Source organism: Schistocerca cancellata, chromosome 2, assembly GCF_023864275.1.
Source record: "Schistocerca cancellata isolate TAMUIC-IGC-003103 chromosome 2, iqSchCanc2.1, whole genome shotgun sequence".
NCBI classification, from domain to species: Eukaryota; Metazoa; Arthropoda; class Insecta; order Orthoptera; family Acrididae; genus Schistocerca; species Schistocerca cancellata.
Genome location: NC_064627.1, coordinates 970532864 through 970552788, shown reverse-complemented (window position 1 = coordinate 970552788; position 19925 = coordinate 970532864).

Here is a 19925-nt window from a genome sequence, read left to right as displayed (position 1 = left end):
TGTAGCCAAGATAAGATTAATGGGTGAAGCGAAAACACATGTAAGGAGTTCTGAGGCCGTAAGGAAGGTGGGACAGTTTAAGCAGTTGAAGGAGCGGCTTTCACAAAGGTACAAGAAACAGAATAGCACTCAGTACTTTAGGGAGAGGTTGAGTACAATGACGAAGAGGCAGGGGGAGGACAGAATAAGAGAAATTAACGAGTACTCTTACAAGTTGGGCAGAGCGATGAAGTGAATGGTGTTCTGTTGCAGGAGGCCGAGAAAAGGACACGCGATGTATTTTTGAGGGGGTTACTGGTGCATATGTCGCGGAAAGTACACAAAGGGCTCCAAAAGATTTGTATTCGGCCATTCAGCTCGCAATCCAATGTGATGAAATAGACGTGGCAACAGGGGTATGTGATACACAAGTAGTGTTTACAGGGATATAAAATGTTATAAGTCTTGTCGTATGGGACACGGACAGAGACAATGTACCCAGTCACTGAGGAATAGAGGAAGGGGTGGAAATCAGCAGCGTGGAGGATGGAGAAGTGGAGTTAGTAGAGATGGACAATCGTTAAACGACAGAGGGGGACCAAGACCCACCTAAGGGAGCTCCCATTTAATTTCAATGCTGCAAATACGTATGCAGAGGTGGAATGTTCAGTGGTAGGATCCACAGAAACTAAAACGTTTAAGATTTTGTTAGACACGGGGTGCAAGTATCAGTGGCTACTAGGAGTTTAATCAGACTATGGAAGTTATAACCACCACATTATAGCTTGCGTAGAGTGCAGGATAAGGAGGTGACACCTTTGGGGTCAGTGACAGTTGACTTTCGCTTAGGGGAAGTCCGATTTGATGCATGCATGGAGGTAGTACCATGGATAAGTGAGGACTACGACATGATCCAAGGAGTAGATTTCTTGCATCAACATCATGCCAAAATTGACCTTGGACAACGAACTGTGGAACTTGGTGGAATGTTATTTCAGCTAGGGGAAACTGTTATCGATGCAGAGCTGTCGCGAGGGGGGCTTTAACGTAATGAACTAATCAATTGAACCATGTACATTAGCATTTAGACTTAATTCACATGAGTGTGTGTATGGTGGCACCAGGAAGTCGCTTTGGATAAATGTAGAGTCGAATCTACCTGTGGGTACAGTATGTGTTATTGAACCATTGGAGGATAATGAAGTTTTGGGTCCATTGGGTTGTTTTGTGAAACATAGTATTGAACAACGGGCGAGTAGCCCCCCGTGAACGTGGATAATTTTAGCGCTGTAGACGCGAATTTGATAAAAGGAGCCTTAGTAGCAAATCTGGATGTGCCAGATGACGAAGACTGGTGTTCAAGAGGTAGGTGAAGCGATCAACCACTCACTGCCAATAGAACTGCATTGCGTGACAAAATTAAGTATTTGAACGGAGGAGAAAGAGAACATACGGAAGTATTATTATGGGAATTTAAGGATTTGTTTTTTCCACAAGGGCCATTGCCAGCTACTCCATTAGTTCAACATAGGATACCAACAGGGAATGAAGCACTTGTTTACCATAAACCATATAGATTGTGGAGGATTTCACTGAGCAGGAGCTTGTGGACGGTATTATACAGCATAGTAGTAGTTGCTGGGGAGCCGTCATTGTCATTGTGCCTAAAAAAATCTGTAAATGGAACTAAGAAATACAGTTGCTGTTGTGACTACTGATACCTCAATAATAAGACAGTATATGGACGCATACCCCATTCCAAACATATCGCAGACTTTGGATCACTCAAGACAGTGCCAGTACTTTTCTACGATTGATTTGACAAGTGGTTATCATCAGTTAGAGGTGGCTCCAGAGGAGTGTCCAAAAACTGCGTTCTCAACTGCTGGAGGTCATTACCAGTACATCAGAATGCCATTCGGTTTGAAAAACGCTACGGCAACATTTCAGAGATTGCTAGACAGTGTCTTGAGTGGTTCGAAACCACGGGAGTGTCCTGTCTATTTGGATGACATTATAGTGTTTTCAAGTAGTGTGGAGCAACATAGACAGTGGTTAAGGGAAGTCTTTATGGGGTTAAGAGCAGCTCGTTTGATGCTGAGCCTGGAGAAGTGTCATTTTGCATTTGACGAAGTAACATATTTGGTTCATATTACTGTATCAGTAACGAGGGAGTGCGAACAGATCCGAGGTTGGTACAAGCTGTAAGGGATTTTCGGGAACCGAAAACAGTTAAGGAAATGCAGTCATTGATCGGAATTTGCAATTTCTATCAAAAGTTCGTGAAGGGTTTTGCAGATTTAGCACAGCTGTTGACACGATTGTTACGGAAGGGTGTGAAATTTGAGTGGACAGAAGAGTGTCAGAAAGCACGGGACAAACTGAAAGAAGTGTCAACATCAAGTCCGGTTCTTGTGTTTCTAGATTTTGAAAAGGAGTTTATACGAGCAGGTGATGTGTCGAATCAAGCACTGGGGTGTGTTCATAGGCAGGAAATTGATGACAAATAACATCCTGTAGTCTATGCATCTAGGCAGTTGAATGCAGCAGATAGGAACTACTCAACAACAGAGAGGGAGATGCTTATCGTAATCTATGGAATCACATATTTTAAATGTTATTTATATGGGAGAAGATTTCCGGTAGTGACAGATCATGCTCCGTTGAACTGGTTGTTGGGGTTGAAGGATCCGTCCACTAGACTCGCTAGGTGGTCTGTGAGGCTTAGTGGATTCGACTATGAGGTGGTGCACGGGCCTGGGAAGAAGCATGGTAATGCGGATGCACTAAGTAGAAAGGTGGCAAAAGTAGAAGTAATAGATTATGACCTAGCAGTACGGCAAAAATTACAGGTCGCAGACAACGATTGTAAATTGTATTGCACACAGCCACAATTTAATATGTACGATGGACTTCTGTGCAGGGGAACAAAGTTAGGACCAAGGGTAGTAGTGCGTGTAAAGCTGAGGGATGAGGATTTAAAGGAAGCACATGATCACATGTTTCTGGTCATAGAGGGTGTAGAGCTATGAATAGGAGATTGGCGGAGAGGTATTGGTGAAGGGGTAGGAAAGTGGATGTGGATCAGTATGTCAAGAACTGTATACAATGTGAGCAGAGAGCAGATTTGAGTCGGAAACAGATACTGCTACAACGGTTGCCAGAAGGGACATGTCCATTTTCTATGTTGTGAATTGCTGTCTTAGGTCCTTTCAGTCGCATACCGTAGGGGAAGTCTGCCCCGATAGCTGAGTGGTCAGCATGACAGATTGCCATCCTCTGGGCCCGGGTTCGATTCCCAACTGCGTCAGAGATTTTCTCCACTGGGTGTTGTGTTGTCTTCATCATCATTTCATCCCCATCTGGCGCACAGATCGCCCAATGTGGCGTCGAATGTAATAAGACCTGCGTAGAGGCGGCCGGACCTGCCCCGTAAGGGGCCTCCTGGCCAATGACGCCAAATGCTCATTTCTATTTGTACCATAGGGGAACAGATTCATTGTGACAATAATAGACCATTTTTCGAGGTATGTGGAGATAGTGGCTATGCCTAATCAACAGTCAGCAATGGTCGCGCAAGCGTTAATAAACAACTGAATTTTGAAGTTTGGTGTACCAGAGACGATAATTACTGACCAAGGGACCAACTTCATGTTGGATTTAATGAAGGAGCTGTGTAAATTGTTGTACTTAAAGAAGTGGAGGATGAGCACATTGCACAGGCCAAAGGAAGAACAGAACGGGTACACAGGAAAATGGGGAAGATGCTGAGTTTTTATGTGGATTCTCATCACCATCAGGCGACGAGTATTTGAAGCATACTTGAGTCAAGGCGTCACTACATCGCGTACTACACGACGTAATTCCAGAGATAACGTACTCCTGAGTGATGTTCAGAATGCTTTGTATTTCGGTGAAAACTTATTGATGTGTGTGCAAGTGCTGTAGTTGGAAACAAGAAAACACTTGGAGAGCTCAGATGAGTCTTAATACGGTGCCCTCTACCTCTCCTGCTACATTTGATGTTGCTGTTACATTCAGTGTCAGAAGTTGCTACTGCACATCTATGATGTGAATCAGTTAATTCCACAAATACACGATCGTTTAATGGTAAACGATGTATGTGACTCGAAGAATTAAAGTTGAATTAAAGTTTAGTGTTCTTCGTAATTATTTGCCCCTACACTGAGCACACACACCGATATTTCATTCAGAGAATTGTGTCTGTCAGCATCAGCAATTCTGACTCTGACGATAGCTTCTGACAACATGGCGCAATTCAAAATGGTTCAAATGGCTCTGAGCACTATGCGACTTAACTTCTGAGGCCATCAGTCACCTAGAACTTAGAACTAATTAAACCCAACTAACCTGAGGGCATCACACACATCCATGCCCAAGGCAGGATTTGAACCTGCGACCGTATCGGTCACTTGGTTCCAGACAGTAGCGCCTAGAACCGCATGGCCACTCGGGCCGGCATGGCGCAATTGTAAGCTCTCCGTGAATGAGTTCTTCTGTTGCCTACTCAAGTCTAATAATTGAGTTTATGTCAGCGACCAGTCTCTTTCTGTGTCCTTTGATGTTCGTGACTATTAAGTATCATGGAGGCTGATGTTCGTGACTATTAAGTATCATGGAGGCTAAGTCCCATCACAAATCAACAATCATACGAGTTATTTTTCTGTCACGTATGTCAACTACCCTGTTATCTGTCTAAACGGTAAAGATGATTTTACTTCAGTCCAACTTCTGATTAATACTTCCAACTCTAAAACTTTTAAACTTCACATTGGTTTTAAAACAATCTAGTAGCGCTTAAGATGCACACTACTATTGCAAGAGTACAAGAGAGATGCGAAGTTCACATCTCCATGCCCGAGTTACATTGTAGTCACAGCGAACTTACAGCTCGATGTGGCTACAACTCTCTTCTAGGATAAATGTTTTCTTTACTCAATTTATTGTCTGGGCTTTAACCTTGGTGAATAATAATTTTTTGAATTCTTTTTTTAAAGTTTCTGTTTCATATCATATGCTATTTTTTCATTCAGTCCTTTCTTTATGATAAGCATTAGTATTTACATAACATTCTTGTTAATCAAACTGTCAAGCGTGTAAATTTTGTTGTCAGTAGCTGTCATCACTGTCAGGATGACTGATTTTTCTATATCTTTTTGCAACAAAAGAGTGTTCATTATGGGTTCTATAATTGGGGTGTTACATATGCCCCCCCTCCCCCCCGGCCGATGAAGTGGGTATGTGACTTCCTGTTTTAACGTCCCTAACCAAGTAAGGTTCTTTTTTTATTGGAGTACTGACATTCACGCACATACACATACAAAAAAATCGAGTCATTACATTGTTTCTTATACATTAATTTGAACTTAGGGTTCATGGCTCTTAAACATTTAATTATTTCCAAGATGTCAACAGATCGCCGGGAAAGCATGAAGAATTACATTTAATTATTTCATTCCATTGTAACATATTTTCGACTAATCACCACACTGCCGCTGCACCTGCACCAGACCATGCAAAGCTGCAAACATGGCCCACTTCAAAGCCAGTGCCTTCTCCTCTATCGACCGTGGCGAAGCTGCAACAGCATCGGGTCGTATATGGCAGCGAGTACAATCTGTTTATGTGTTCTCATCTGGTTACTCTCATTGTCTAGTGGCTGTGCTCCCAGTAGACTGTACTAACACCAATCTATCCCGAGATAGTCCGTACCACCACTGTTGAGTATGGTGAAACATTTACATCACTTCTCTTTTCGGTACATAACATGAAATTACATATTGTTATCACAGTTCTGAATGTTCATCATTGCACATTGTCTCTTCATTTAATTAATAATGTTCGTGGTAAGTCTAATCAATCTATATTCACTGTCGCACTTGTACTATCAGTTTATAAACACATACAACATTCCTCACGCCGGTACCGTTGTATTGTTCTTATTAGTTAGTTTTTTCCTTTTTTCAAGTCTTAATCGTTTATTCATTTATTTCCAATTCACCGTTATTCGTCTCTCATCTTCTCCCTCCTCAAATTTTGTTCAAATAAATTTCCTTATTCCCGAATGATCATGGTAAGATTTTTAATGTGCTTCTGTGCTTATTTTAAACTGATGCCTTGTTTGTCAAACAACATGTAGAGGCATGTTAGCATAAAAATATTAAAACATCAATTATTAACATGATAATATCCACTTACTTATTTTACTTAACAAAATTTTCAATGAACACAAAATAGTTATGATAACGAATTTCATAGCTCGTAATCTTTCTTAATGACTTAAGTAAATAGAACTTGTTTTTTGCAAGAACTATTTAAAACTAATTCATTGTCCACTAATTGTATATACAAAATAAATTCACAAACATTGTTGTAACATCTTTCTGTTTTGTAACTACTCCTAGTTTGCATACATACAATCTAAACCTTCAATTAACTAAAAGTATTTCTTTAACTCTATATGAGGGTACACCTCTTTTCTCCTCTCAGTTTCTTCATTTTCTGACAGGCAGCTTCCTTCATGTGGTATCTTAACAAACCTATATGGTCTTTTATACAAATTGCTCCATTTTCGATTTAATTTTCTTATCTTTGAAGATTTGGGATGATTCTTCAATAGAACATTATCACCAACCTTATAACTAACTCCTAAGCCTATCTTTTTGTCAAATTGACGTTTTCAAATACTTTCTTTATGTTGTAAGTTCAAGTATACCATTTTTATAATTTCACCACGATCTTTTGGTTCACTTTGCATATGTGGAAAATTACTAAGCCAATTATCACTCTCTTGCTTATTAAATAGAATCTTATTTGGTGAATACCCAGTTGATATATGGGGTAATTCAATGTACATCTTTTCGAAATTTTCAATTGATTCAGTCCACCTCTGGTGTTGATTAGGTTCATAAGTTCTTATAAATCAATTTAATTCTCTAAATACTCTTCTATTGGGTTTCCTGGTGGACTAAAGCGGGCAATCAATACATGAGGAATTCCACATGCCTTCGTTGTTTCCTTCCACGCTTTACTTCGAAAATATGAGGTGTTATCTGCAATAAGAATTCCAGGTTTTCCTACATTCACCAAAGAACCATCTGTAATCTTTCTCAGCATAAGTTTTACATTGGTTTTTCGCAAAGCATAAACTTTCACATACTTCATGAATAGATTATACATTGCAAATATATATTTAAAATTTCGTTTAACTATGGGAAACGGCCCACATGTATCACCTGAGACGATATTCAGTGGTTCCATTGGTATAATGGGATGTACTACACCTTTAATACAGTAATTAACTGGCTTTGCCCTTTGATAAATAATACATCTCTAGAGTATCTCCTGCGCTCTCCTTAATAAATCTGGATAAAAACACAATTGTTGTAATTTCATAAAGCACTTGTGAGCTTGAAAATGTCCCCATCTTGCATGTGTAAACCACAATAATGTCTCTATAATGTCTCTGTGAGGGAATGCATATCTTCCACTCATCCTCCTCGGTTCTACGATAAAATAATACATCTGCTTGCAATTGGTAATGGTCATTAACGTTACTATGAGTTCCTTCTCTTAATTCACTCCTAATTTTTCTCCATTTATCATATGATTTTTGCGTTTGTCCATTCGCGGACACATTTCTTTAACTTCTCTCCTATTTGGAAGTGTTCCAAACATCAACACTTTAAAGTCCATTATCCTTTCTTCTTCGATCCCATCTACCTTCTTAGTTGGTCACCTAGACACCGCGTCAGTGACAACATTATCCCTTCCCTAGACATGCTTAATGTTTATGTCATATTCTTGTAGCAACAAGTGTTAGTCGGCCATGGAGCATCGTACTTGTCATTAAAAATGTCACCGCTTTATGGTCACAATTAATTACAATTCGTTTCACATATACGAAATATCGGAACTTTTTAAGCGCCTAGGTAATTGCCAGCACTTACGGTTCAGTCGTGCTGTACGATCTCTAGCAACCTGATAAGGTTCTTCTAGCAAAAGCGATAATTTTTATTGTTTCTACATTATTCTCATCTTCCATTTGGAATAGTGTACCATCCAATCCTGTTTCAGCCGCATCTGTCGCTACATAAAAATCTTTATACATTTGAGGATGATGTAACAATGGAGCATGTATCAAAGCATTTAGAATATCATTGAAAGCTTTCCTACGCGCTTCTGTCCATTGCTATGGAATATTTCTCCTTAACAAATGTACCAGACAATCTTTATTTAATAACTCCTGCGACACAAACTTTCTAAAGAAAGATGCCAGACCTAAAAATGACTTTAATTGTTTTTTATTTTGTCGATATGGACAATTTTTAATGGCATCCAACTTTTTAGGGTTCAGTACAATTCCTTCTGGAGTCACACTATGCCCTAAGAACTTTATTTGATTTCTACCAAATTTAGATTTCGTTAAATTGACTGTGACCCCATACTCAAGAAATTTATTAAATACACGATCAATTAATTCAACATGTTCGCTCCAGGTCTCTAAGGCGATCAGTAGATCGTCTACATATACAGTAACACAGTCTAATAAATCGGGTCCGAGCACTGTATCTAATGCGGTTGTGAAAACACCTTCACTAATATTAAAGCCAAACGGCATTACCTTAAATTGGTAACTTCGTCCCAGGAAAATGAATGCCATATATTTTCTCGATTCCTTTCATATTTTAGTTTGCCAGTAGGAACTTTGGAGATCGAGGGAGGTCAAAACTTTCACCCCATGAAATTTCTGCAATAGCTCTTCTAAGTTTTCAGGGCGAGATCTTACGGGTTTGGTAATTTTATTAATGTTGCGAGCATCAAGAAGTAGCCGAATATCACTATTTGGTTTAGTCACAGCTAACAATGGACCTGAGTATTCAGAAGTTGAAGTCTCAATTATTCCCCAATCTATCATCTTTTTTCTTTCTTCAGACACGGTTCTCTTTTTGACCAGGGAACTGAATAAGTGGTTTTACAAAACATAGTGTGGATAAGTTTGAATATAATATCCAAAAATCTTTAATCACACCTGATTTCTTATTAAATTCAGTTAAATATCGTAGTAAAACTTTTCCCAACTCATCTTGTAGTTCTGTTGATAGACATTCCGATTCGAGTACTTTTTCTATGATACTTGATACATCTATCTCAGCATCATTTCGTCTTACACAATCAATACTTTTCAAACGCAAAGCATTTACAGCTAGACAGTTAACTGTTACATTTTGGCAATATTTTCCCAAAATAATTTTTCTTTTTAATAAAGTTACCCTTAATGGTTTAGCTTTAACTATGAAAGAACTTACACCCTCCTTAAAACTTATCAATGTACTGTAGTCACACAAAAAATCCATTTCCCAAATGCACAGCGTTGTCATTCGAGATACTACTTAGAAAGTGCATTCAATGGCTACCCCTTGTAGTTCTACCATCAACCATATCTGTTGCACTTTTTGCACTAAACGCCCCTAACACCATGGAGCCAAATTCTGATTCTTCTTTTGCGAGCAATCCAAATGATCATTACTGTTCTTAGAATTACCATGATTTCGGTTGAATTCTCCAGAATGACTACTAATCTGATTACCAGTATTCCACGCGTTATTACTAGCATTGTTTTTAGCACAATAATGGTTGTCGTTATTATTATGCCACTGTTTTGCATCCTCCATGAGCATACTGATTGAATCGATCATGGATAGGAACTGTTCAACATCAGAATGGGGAATATGAATTAATTTCTCTCGAATATTCAAAGGTAGCTTACCTTTCAATATTTGAATCACTTCTCTACTTGAAATTGGTTCTGTCCAATAAAGTGTTGTGTTCAAGTAGTGTTCAAAATACTTTCTAAAGGTTTCCTTTTTCAAATTATAAAATTCTGGTTGATATACTTCCTTCCGCAGTTTCTCTTGTTTTCTTAACGACCAATATTTAGCTAGAAATAATCTCTCAAATTCAGAACAAGTGTTACAGGTCTCGCTAACTTCAGCGGCCCATAACGCTGCTTCTCCTACGATCTTCGGCACTATAAACTGTAATTGATCATATTCCGTCCAACTATAGGGAAATATTCCCTTAAATGAACTGATAAACACTATGGAGTTGATATTATTCTTTTCATTTGAAAATGTGGGAAACTGTCGACTTTTGAAAATACTATGTTCGACTTTTAATGACGAAATACATCCTCTCTGAACGTAGGGGTCATCCGCCTCCTCTGATTGGCTATTCGTTTCCCACAGTTCACCTACACATGTGCTATGTTACATTCGCTGGCGTTTTCTCTCACAGATATATTTCACGCTGTTGCGCATTTGTTTGTTTTCCACTCAGGAATCGCTTCCTGACTGTTGCTCAGAAGACTGGGCGTTATTAACTGCAAATTTACCGCCCTTATACATTCTTCAACTATTTTATCTTTAATTTGACGAAATTCATTAACAAAAGTCTCTATCAATGGATTATTGTTTGTCACTGTCCATTAACTTGATTTTGCGCACTCTCAATGGCCGAACGCACCCTTCCGTTAATTTCTACAGTTTTGTTTTCTATCCATTCAGGTAGATCCTCCTTCAGTTTCTTAGTTTGATCTAGCATGTAAGTATCTACTTTACCCAACGAATTTTTCTCCAAATCATTTGTACAACCTGACAATCCTTCTACTCTTTCCGTGATGCAAATGTTATTCTCAGCCAAGGCATTAACCTTTTCAGACATAACCCCAAATTGCTCTGAAAAAATATTGACATTTTCATTGATTTTATAGACACAATCAGTCATCCTAATATCTTCCTCGGTTTGCTAACCTTGACTCTAGACTGTCAAACTCCTAATCGACTTTAGCCTATTGTTTGTCTAGTTTACCTCCCAAATTGCAATTAAATTAGCCTGTTGTTCAGCAAACTTAATTTCTGAAGACTGTTGTTGATCAATGAATTTAGCATCTATAGATGCTTGCTGTTCAGTTAACTTAGCATCTATGTTAGCAAACTTAATGTCCATATCAGAAAACTTAACATTTAAGGTCCCTTGCTGTTCAGAGAAACTATTGTTCACGTCAGAGAAATTAACATTTAAATCATCCAACGTAGTCAATTTTGCTAACATAGCATGAAGGACATCTATATTTCCTGACCCCATTGGGGTAACATTCATCATGTATTCATTGACAGCTTTATCCTTAGGATTGGAAGTAGTAGTAGTAGTAGTAGTAGTAGTAGTAGTAGTAGCTTTATTCATCTGTAGATATCTTTTTACAAGGATACAGAACATCTCAAAATATTCACAAATTTAAATCAATTTAAAATAGGCTAATTTGTATACACATATATTTACAGACTTCTAGTTAGAGACAATACTTTTTTACAAATAACTTATTAAATAATGTAATGCCACATCATTCACTCATATCTCACTATCAGTCACTGCACACACTATAAACACATTGTTTCATAACACTTCACTCACTGCACACACACACACACACACACACACACACACACACATTGGTGACCTCTGGGCCATTCTCTGTACCGCAACTTCCTATTTGCTATCCTGAAAAACTGAGTCAGCATCCCTCAATAATGAGTGAGATGTTGAGCTCGGAAAGAGGAAGAAGTGTTAGTATTGTGTCATACGTAGCTTTTCTATAAAGGAAAAAAAGAAGAAAAAACATAAACTGAAGGTGTTATGTGGTTTTGCTGGATAGTTTATAATGATATTATGATTATTATTATTGTTTATTTGTATAACATTTTTTTATCAAACCCCTACTCTGATTTAGCTAAGTAATCCTTTAGTGTATAAAATGTATCACATAACAGGTACTTTTTAGCTACCTTTTTAAATAAGTGTATTTTTGCAATTTCTTTCATCTCTTCTGGTAATTTAATGTACTGTTTTATTCCTTGGTAGAAAATGCTGTTTTGAGTTTTATGTTTATTTTTTCTTGGTATATGTAAGTTGAGTCTATCTCTTGTTCCATGGTCATGGACAGAGCTGTTTGTGCAGTAATTACCAATGTTATTTTTTATGTGTACAACTGACTGGTAAATGCATTCACATGGAGCAGTTAAAACCCCCAGTGTTCTAAACTGAACTTTACAATGCGCTCGACTAGTATTTATGGTTATTACTCTTAAAGCTCTTTTCTGGATTTTGAAAATTGTGTTCATATTTTGTGCATTTGTTCCCCAAAAAAGAATGCCATAGCTAAGAACTGAGTGTACATATGAATAATATGTAACTGAAGGACACTGCATGTTACACACTGATGATACGATTCTAAGGGCATAACATGCTGATGACATTCTGTTTGCAATTACCTCTGTGAGTTCACACCACTTCAACTGAGAATCAATATTCATTCCTAGAAATTTTCCAATTGTTACACAGTCTATAGAGGTGCCATCTACATTTAAATTAACATTGTCATTTTTCCTCTTGCAAGATCCCCTCGCAAGTCCATAGAGGGTGGTAAATGTCACGTACAGTTTGACTGGTCAGCATTTCCACCCGGAATTTGCGAGTGTAAGTCGGACCTTCCTTGATCCGCCTTGGTGGGTCGTGCCGTCGGATTTCCTCCTACCTGTGCGCGGTACAGCTCTCGTAAATGTCGTCCCGTACAGATTCTTCATGTCATGTGGATGTCTCTGTCGCTGGAAGCTAATTATCTGAAATTGCTGTCAATCAACTTTGGGGTATCTATTTACTTGAAATTAACGTTCAGAATGCCGTAATATCACTTTTATTCGTATTAGATCAATAATGAAACAGTCATGTCACAAACTACTCATAACCGAGACATGGCTACCATCGAACAAGACAGGAAGATCTCTTAACGCTGACTGCCGACTTTGGCGCGCAGTCCGTATCTCTTACTAGTTTCGTCATAGTTCGTGGATTTCCGATCAAGTTCGTACTTACTAAGATATGCATTTGTTAATGAACGAGTGTGAATTTTAACGAGGCAAAATTATGATAAATAGTTTTAAACATCCAGAGGCTCCTCCTAGTATTCATGTTGTCATAAATGACTTTAATTATTAAATATAAATAAACAAAAGTGGTGACTTTGGCGAAAGGTGGCGGTACTTCCCGTCATGCATATTTCCCAGGCTGACGCTTGTTGCTACAGTCCAGCGCCGAGCCCCACTCCACTACACGCGACATATGGTCGCTTCCTCACCTAGCCAGCCATTGTGGGAAATCCTCTCCGATTCATGGCCGGCTACGGACTACAGCACTTCATAACTATCGTGAATACATCAATAAGAGACAATAATTTATTAAAACTGGTAAAAATGTCTTCCTCATGTAAGAGGCACCTTACACTCTTCAAACTAAAATTCATTGCATTAGTTTTCTTTATGTTCAATGTTACTTTATTAATTATTGACCAACCATAAACTTCCTTGAGAGTTTCATTTGCTTTCTTGGCAAGGAGCTCTCTTGTTTTCTCAGTGACTATAATACTGCTGTCATCAGCGAAGAGGATTTTTTCACCATGACTAACACTACTGGGAAAGCCATTGATGTATATCAGGAACAGCATTGGTCCTAATATGCTACCTTGCAGAACCCTGCGTTAATGTATTTTGGTTCTGATAAGTTTTTTATTAAATGTTTGGATCTATTTGAAGTTGTATTATCTCTACTCTTTGTACCCCGTCTGTTATGTATGATTGAAATCAGTCATTAGCTATCCCTCTTATTCCTAATGCTTCTAATTTATTTAATAGAATCTTGTGATCGACTGTTTCAAACGCCTAAGAAAGATCCAAAAAATATGCCTGTGACACACTCTTCTTTATCAAGAGTATCAAGTACAACTTTTGTGAATTCTATCATGGCTGACTCCGTATTTCTGCCGCTTTGGAAACCAAACTGTCATTCACTTAAAAGATTGTATTTATTCCGGTAATTCATTAATCTGTCTTTCATAATTGGACCAATAATTTTCTATGTCTTCTGCATTACCTTTCTTAAGCAGAGGTACAACTCTTGCCTGTTTTAACTGCTGTAGAAGTATCCCTGATGTGAAGGATTCATTTACTGTATTTGTTAAGGGGCCTTGTATAATCCCTACGCTAGTTTCAGTACATACATTGGTACTTCATCTAAGCCTACTGCCTTTTTATTTTTTAGTTTTTGAACTGTTTTATTGACTTCATTCTCTGTGGTTGCAAGTAACATCATTGTACTTAGTGCAACATTATTTACAGGTGTTATATTTGCTTGGGGGAATTTTTGCTGTAACCTCTCTGCAATACTTGAAAAATCCCCATTTACATAGTTCCCTAAGTGCTGTGGATCATTTATTACTTTATCCCCCTCTCTTAGCACTATGTTATTCTGCATTTGTTTGCCTCTCCCCGTTTCCTTTTTTATAACATCCCAGGCTGCTTTGCTTTTATTCTCTGCATTATATATTATTTTGTGATTAAATAACTTTTTGCAGTAGTCAGCATCTTCCTACAGATCTTTTTGTACCTGTGATAGAAATTTAAGAATTCTGGATCATTGCGAATCTTTTTCATGGAACTGAGGTGTTTAAGTGTTGGGGAGGACTTCTTAGTACCTGCTTTATCCATCTTTTTGTGAGATGCTGATACAGACATGCATGCTTTTGTAAATGCCTTTTCAAAGTTCAATTTAAATAACATGGAGAATTTAGAGAATATCATATTCACATTGGTTTCCTTATATACTTCATCCCAGCTTTCTAGTTCTTTTGAAAAATCTTTTATTTTGATTTCTGATAGATGTCATTTGTAGGCTTGTAGTTTAGAGAATGATTCAATGCCTGACTTTACTTTTGTTATTTGACAGAGATGGTCTTACAGTCCGAGATCTCTTACAGCTACATCACATTTTTCCCTGTTCATATTTGTGGCCACATGGCCAGTTACTGATGACGTCATTGTGGTAACCCTTGTTGCACTATTGACCAATAGAGGCATGCCAAAACGTTGAAGTATGTTTATGAAGGTGCTGCTGGATTCATTTATGATGTTAATGTTGATGTTAATGTCCCCGCACAGAATTATGTTGACCTTTGTACTTCATCTAGAACTTCTGTTAACGTATTGAGAAAAGTGTCCATACTGCCACTGGTAGATCTATACACACACAAAATGATTATTTTCTTGGCGATACCAAGCCCTGTTAATTCAATAGCTGATATTTCGAAGTGTTTGTCTTCTCTTACGGTACTGAGGTCATGTCTTGATTTAAAATGTGTTCCTTTTCTGATATAAATGCATGATCCTCCACCCCTTGAAGTAGTTCTGCAGTAAGAGTTTGCCTTTTCATACAGTGAAAATATTACATGTTGGATTTCTGTGTCTCTACACCAGTGCTCAGTAATACAAATTACTGTGAAGTTCAAAGATTGGAGCTCAACTTCTAAGAGATGTATTTTATTTTTTATTGATTGCATGTTTTGATGGAGAATTGTTAAGTCCATGAAGTGCCCCATGTTACTCTTTCCAATGGTATGTTTTTCTTTGTGACATCTGGTATATAATCTGTCTTGTGAGTAATTGTTTGAGTATTTTTTAAAGTGTTGGAGGTACTCTTTAGGTAGGGGAACCTGTTGTCTGGATTTATCCTAAAAAATACCTACTTTTTCTACCTATGACAAGTATTTGACCATGTGTGGCCCGAGATCCACCCCCTATACTTTCATGAATCCGCTGTATCAATCTTCCCTTCCCAGTCCTGTTTAGGTGTGGGCTATGCCTAGTGAAACCCCATCTGTTGATAGTCTCGGTGTATTATCATCAGCTATCTTTTCCTTACTTTCTAGCCCACAGTCAGATACATTAGGGACGTTAATTTTGTCTGACATGGCAAAATATTTTACTCCCACATTGACAATCGTCCTATTGATATCTTCACTGTCTGATACTTCACTTAATTCATCACAAGATTCCAGGATAAATTTTTAGAAATCGCCACGCAACCTTCTCCATCTTCTTGACATGATTTAAAATCTTGTTAACCACTTTTACTAGTACCCAAACTATGTTCACAATCGTCACACAATATTAATCATACTCTCTACTTAACACAAGCATGATGAAATTCTTACAATTACCAATTTCATAAGGCAATAAAATCTACTTCACCTGGATAATCACTTATTTTGAGTAATGATTAGTATTTATCGTCTGCTTGCGTGCTGTTGTAGTCTTGCTCACGCCGCTGTTGGCAGCTGATGTCGCCCTCTCGGCCAATTTTCTGCTCTGGTTCAGTCCTCCGACACGATGCGTCGCTCCCTCTGCTCGTGTGTCTCGTAGTCGCGAAATGTCGACCTGCACACTGCAGTCATTGTGGCGTCGAGCCCCACACGTTGTGGCACCAATAATGTGACGTCTCGTTTTGTCTCGGCTCGATGTTGATGGTTGTCCCAGTATAGATGATATGGAATGGCGTCCGTCGATCATGACAACGCCAATCTGTAACTATTATGAAAACAAACTCCTCGCATGGTTTGGTTATTTTTCAGATACTGTCTCTCAAAACTAATATCAACATCTTGATGGAGCAGCATGCCGGAGTGTGCGCGCCGCCATTGCTTGAAATTAAAGCAATCGTGTTCGATGTCTATCCATCTTCTCCACTTATAAATATAGTGACTGCACCACTCGATAACACAATGACTCCCCTGATCGGCTATGATAACCAAACGTCCTTTGGAACACGCAACCAACTAAATGACTAACTAACTAACGTTGGGTGCTCATGACAGGCTTTTCAATTTACGCGAACTTCCTGCCTGTAGTTCCTACGCCTCGTTTGAGAATGTGTATTCAGACGTTGAAAAATAATATCTTGAATCATCAATCCATCACCCAAGCCGATGTCACACCATGATTTTTGCTAGGATATTGAGTTGTTAATTAGTATTCTGTCGTCAAGGCGCCGCTACACCGCGTACTAATGACGTAATTCCAGAGATAACATACTCTTGAGCAATGTTCAGAATGAGTCGTATTTCGGTGTAAACTTATTGCTGTTTACGGTTAAATTGTCACTAAATCACTTTTCACTTTTATGTTATCTGAAGAATCAGTTAATTCCACAAATGCACTTTAAATTCCCATTAAAAGATGTATGCAACACAAACAATTAAAGCTAAATTAAAGTTTATTGTTCTTCATAATTATTTGTCCCTACAATGAGGACACATCGATTTTTCATTCAAGGAATTTCGTCTGTTAGCATTAGCAATTATGACTTTGACGACAGCTTCTGTCAACATGGCGCAATTGTAAGTTCTTCATGATTGGGTTTATCTGTTGCCTACTCAAATCTAATAATTGATTTTATGCCGGTGATCAGTCTCTTTCTGTATCCTTTGATGTTCGTGACCATCACAAAGATTAAGCCCCATCACAAATCAGCAATCACATGAGTTATTATTCTGTCTCATATATCAACTATCCCATTATATGTCTGAATGGTAAGGATGATTTTACTTCTGTCCAACTTCTAATTAATACTTCCAACCATAACCTCTTCAGACCCAGTGCAAAGTTTAATAAAAAATTTTGAAAATGCCAGTAATTTTTTGTTTATTTATTTGCAGAGGCACCAGATTGGTTATTTTTCAGATACTGTCTCTCAAAACTGATATCAACATCCCAATGGAGCAGCATGCCGGAGTGTGCATTCCGCCCTTGCTTGTAATTAAAGCAATGGTGTGTCAGTCATTGTTGTGTTTTGCAATTTAGAAAATTTTCATTTTTTGAAAATTGATGGTACACATTTGTGTACCTCGGGTTTCAATCATAGACTTATTTCTTAAATTTTTCTTATGGGAACCTACTGTATTTCGAGGTAAAATTAATTACCGTATGTTGTATTTGTACAATCTGCATATTTTATTTACAATAAGAAATTTTACAATACTTATTTCACAACTTTTTATTACTTCCAGATGGCTTTGTATGATATGTCAAAAAACAATTGTTTTTCGTCACACACAAATACTTTTGACATTTGATTCATTTAACTCTTGTCCTTGATTTGCAACCTTCGAGTCTGCATTTTGATGCAAACTTGTCATTACAAAATACAGGAAAATGCATTATTTGATCATACCTTACTTCACAAACTGGTTGACTTACAACTTTCATGTATTTTGATATTGGTGTAAATTGTTCCTCATCTGTGAAACTTTCTTCATCAATGGCACAATGTGTTGCCAGTGACTGGCTGCTTACTGATATTACACAGTTCCTGAGATTTTATAACTGACATGGCTAGATGTAGTCGAAAAACTATAAAAGGCATCTGATCCTTTTTATTCAAATCTGCAATCACACAAACTCTTCTGTACATCAACCAACAGTTCACAACCACCACATCAACAAAATGGGTAAATACTCTTGTTGTTGTCTTCAGTCCTGAGACTGGTTTGATGCAGCTCTCCATGCTACTCTATTCTGTGCAAGCTGCTTCATCTCCCAGTACCTACTGCAACCTACATCCTTCTGAATCTGCTTAGTGTATTCATCTCTTGGTCTCCCTCTACGATTTTTACCCTCCATGCTGCCCTCCAATGCTAAATTTGTGATCCCTTGATGCCTCAGGCCATGTCCTACCAACCGATCCCTTCTTCTAGTCAAGTTGTGTCACAAACTTCTCTTCTCCCCAATCCTATTCAATACCTCCTCATTAGTTACGTGATCCACCCACCTAATCTTCAACATTCTTCTGTAGCACCACATTTCGAAAGCTTCTATTCTCTTCTTGTCCAAAACATTTATTGTCCATGTTTCACTTCCATACATAGCTGCACTGCATACAAATACTTCCAGGAACGACTTCCTGACACTTAAATCTATACTCGATGTTAACAAATTTTTCTTCTTCAGAAACGCTTTCCTTGCCATTGCCAGTTTACATTTTATATCCTCTCTACTTCGACCATAATCAGTTATTTTGCTCCCCAAACAGCAAAACTCCTCTACTACTTTAAGTGTCTCATTTCCTAATCTAATTCCCTCAGCATCACCCAACTTAATTCGACTACATTCCAGTATCCTCATTTTGCTTTTGTTGATGTTCACCTTATATCCTCCTTTCAAGACACTGTCCATTCCGTTCAACTGCTCTTCCATATCCTTTGCTGTCTTTGACAGAATTACAATGTCATCGGCGAACCTCAAAGTTTTTATTTCTTCTCCATGGATTTTAATACCTACTCCAAATTTTTCTTTTGTTTCCTTTACTGCTTGCTCAATATACAGATTGAATAACTTCGGGGAGAGGCTACAACCCTTACTCTTACTGAAGTAAAAAATAATGTTACCATTATTCACCAAAATATTCTGGGATTGAAGAATAAAGTAGATGAGCTCCTGGTTTGTTTACATGACATTGAATCTGATAATGTAATAGATATATTATGCCTGTCTGAGCATCACATTGTGCCTGATATGGAAAAGGTAAATATCAGTGGTTATAAACTAGCTGCACATATGAGTAGAGAGAATAAGGTGGGAGGAGGAGTGCCTATATATGTCAATAGTTATCACTGTGTAGAAAGCTTACATACAAAAAAAGGTTTTGTCTAGAGCAACATATAGAAGCATGTGCCTGTCAACTTAAACTGAAGGAGGGCTCTTTTATAATTGTAACAGTATACAGGTTCCCTTCAGGAAACTTTCATTTGTTCCTGGAAAACTTGGATGCCTTGTTGTGCTATCTGTCAGATAGGGGAAAGCAAATTATTATTTGTGGGGACTTCAGTGTTGATTCACTGAAAGAGTGTAATAGGAAGAATGACCTGGAAGTCTTGCTCGGTTCTTTCAATCTGACATCTGTCATTAATTTTCCTACTCGGGTAGTAAAGGACAGCAGCACATTGATAGATAACACTTTTTTAGACCAAGATAGGTTTAAAAACA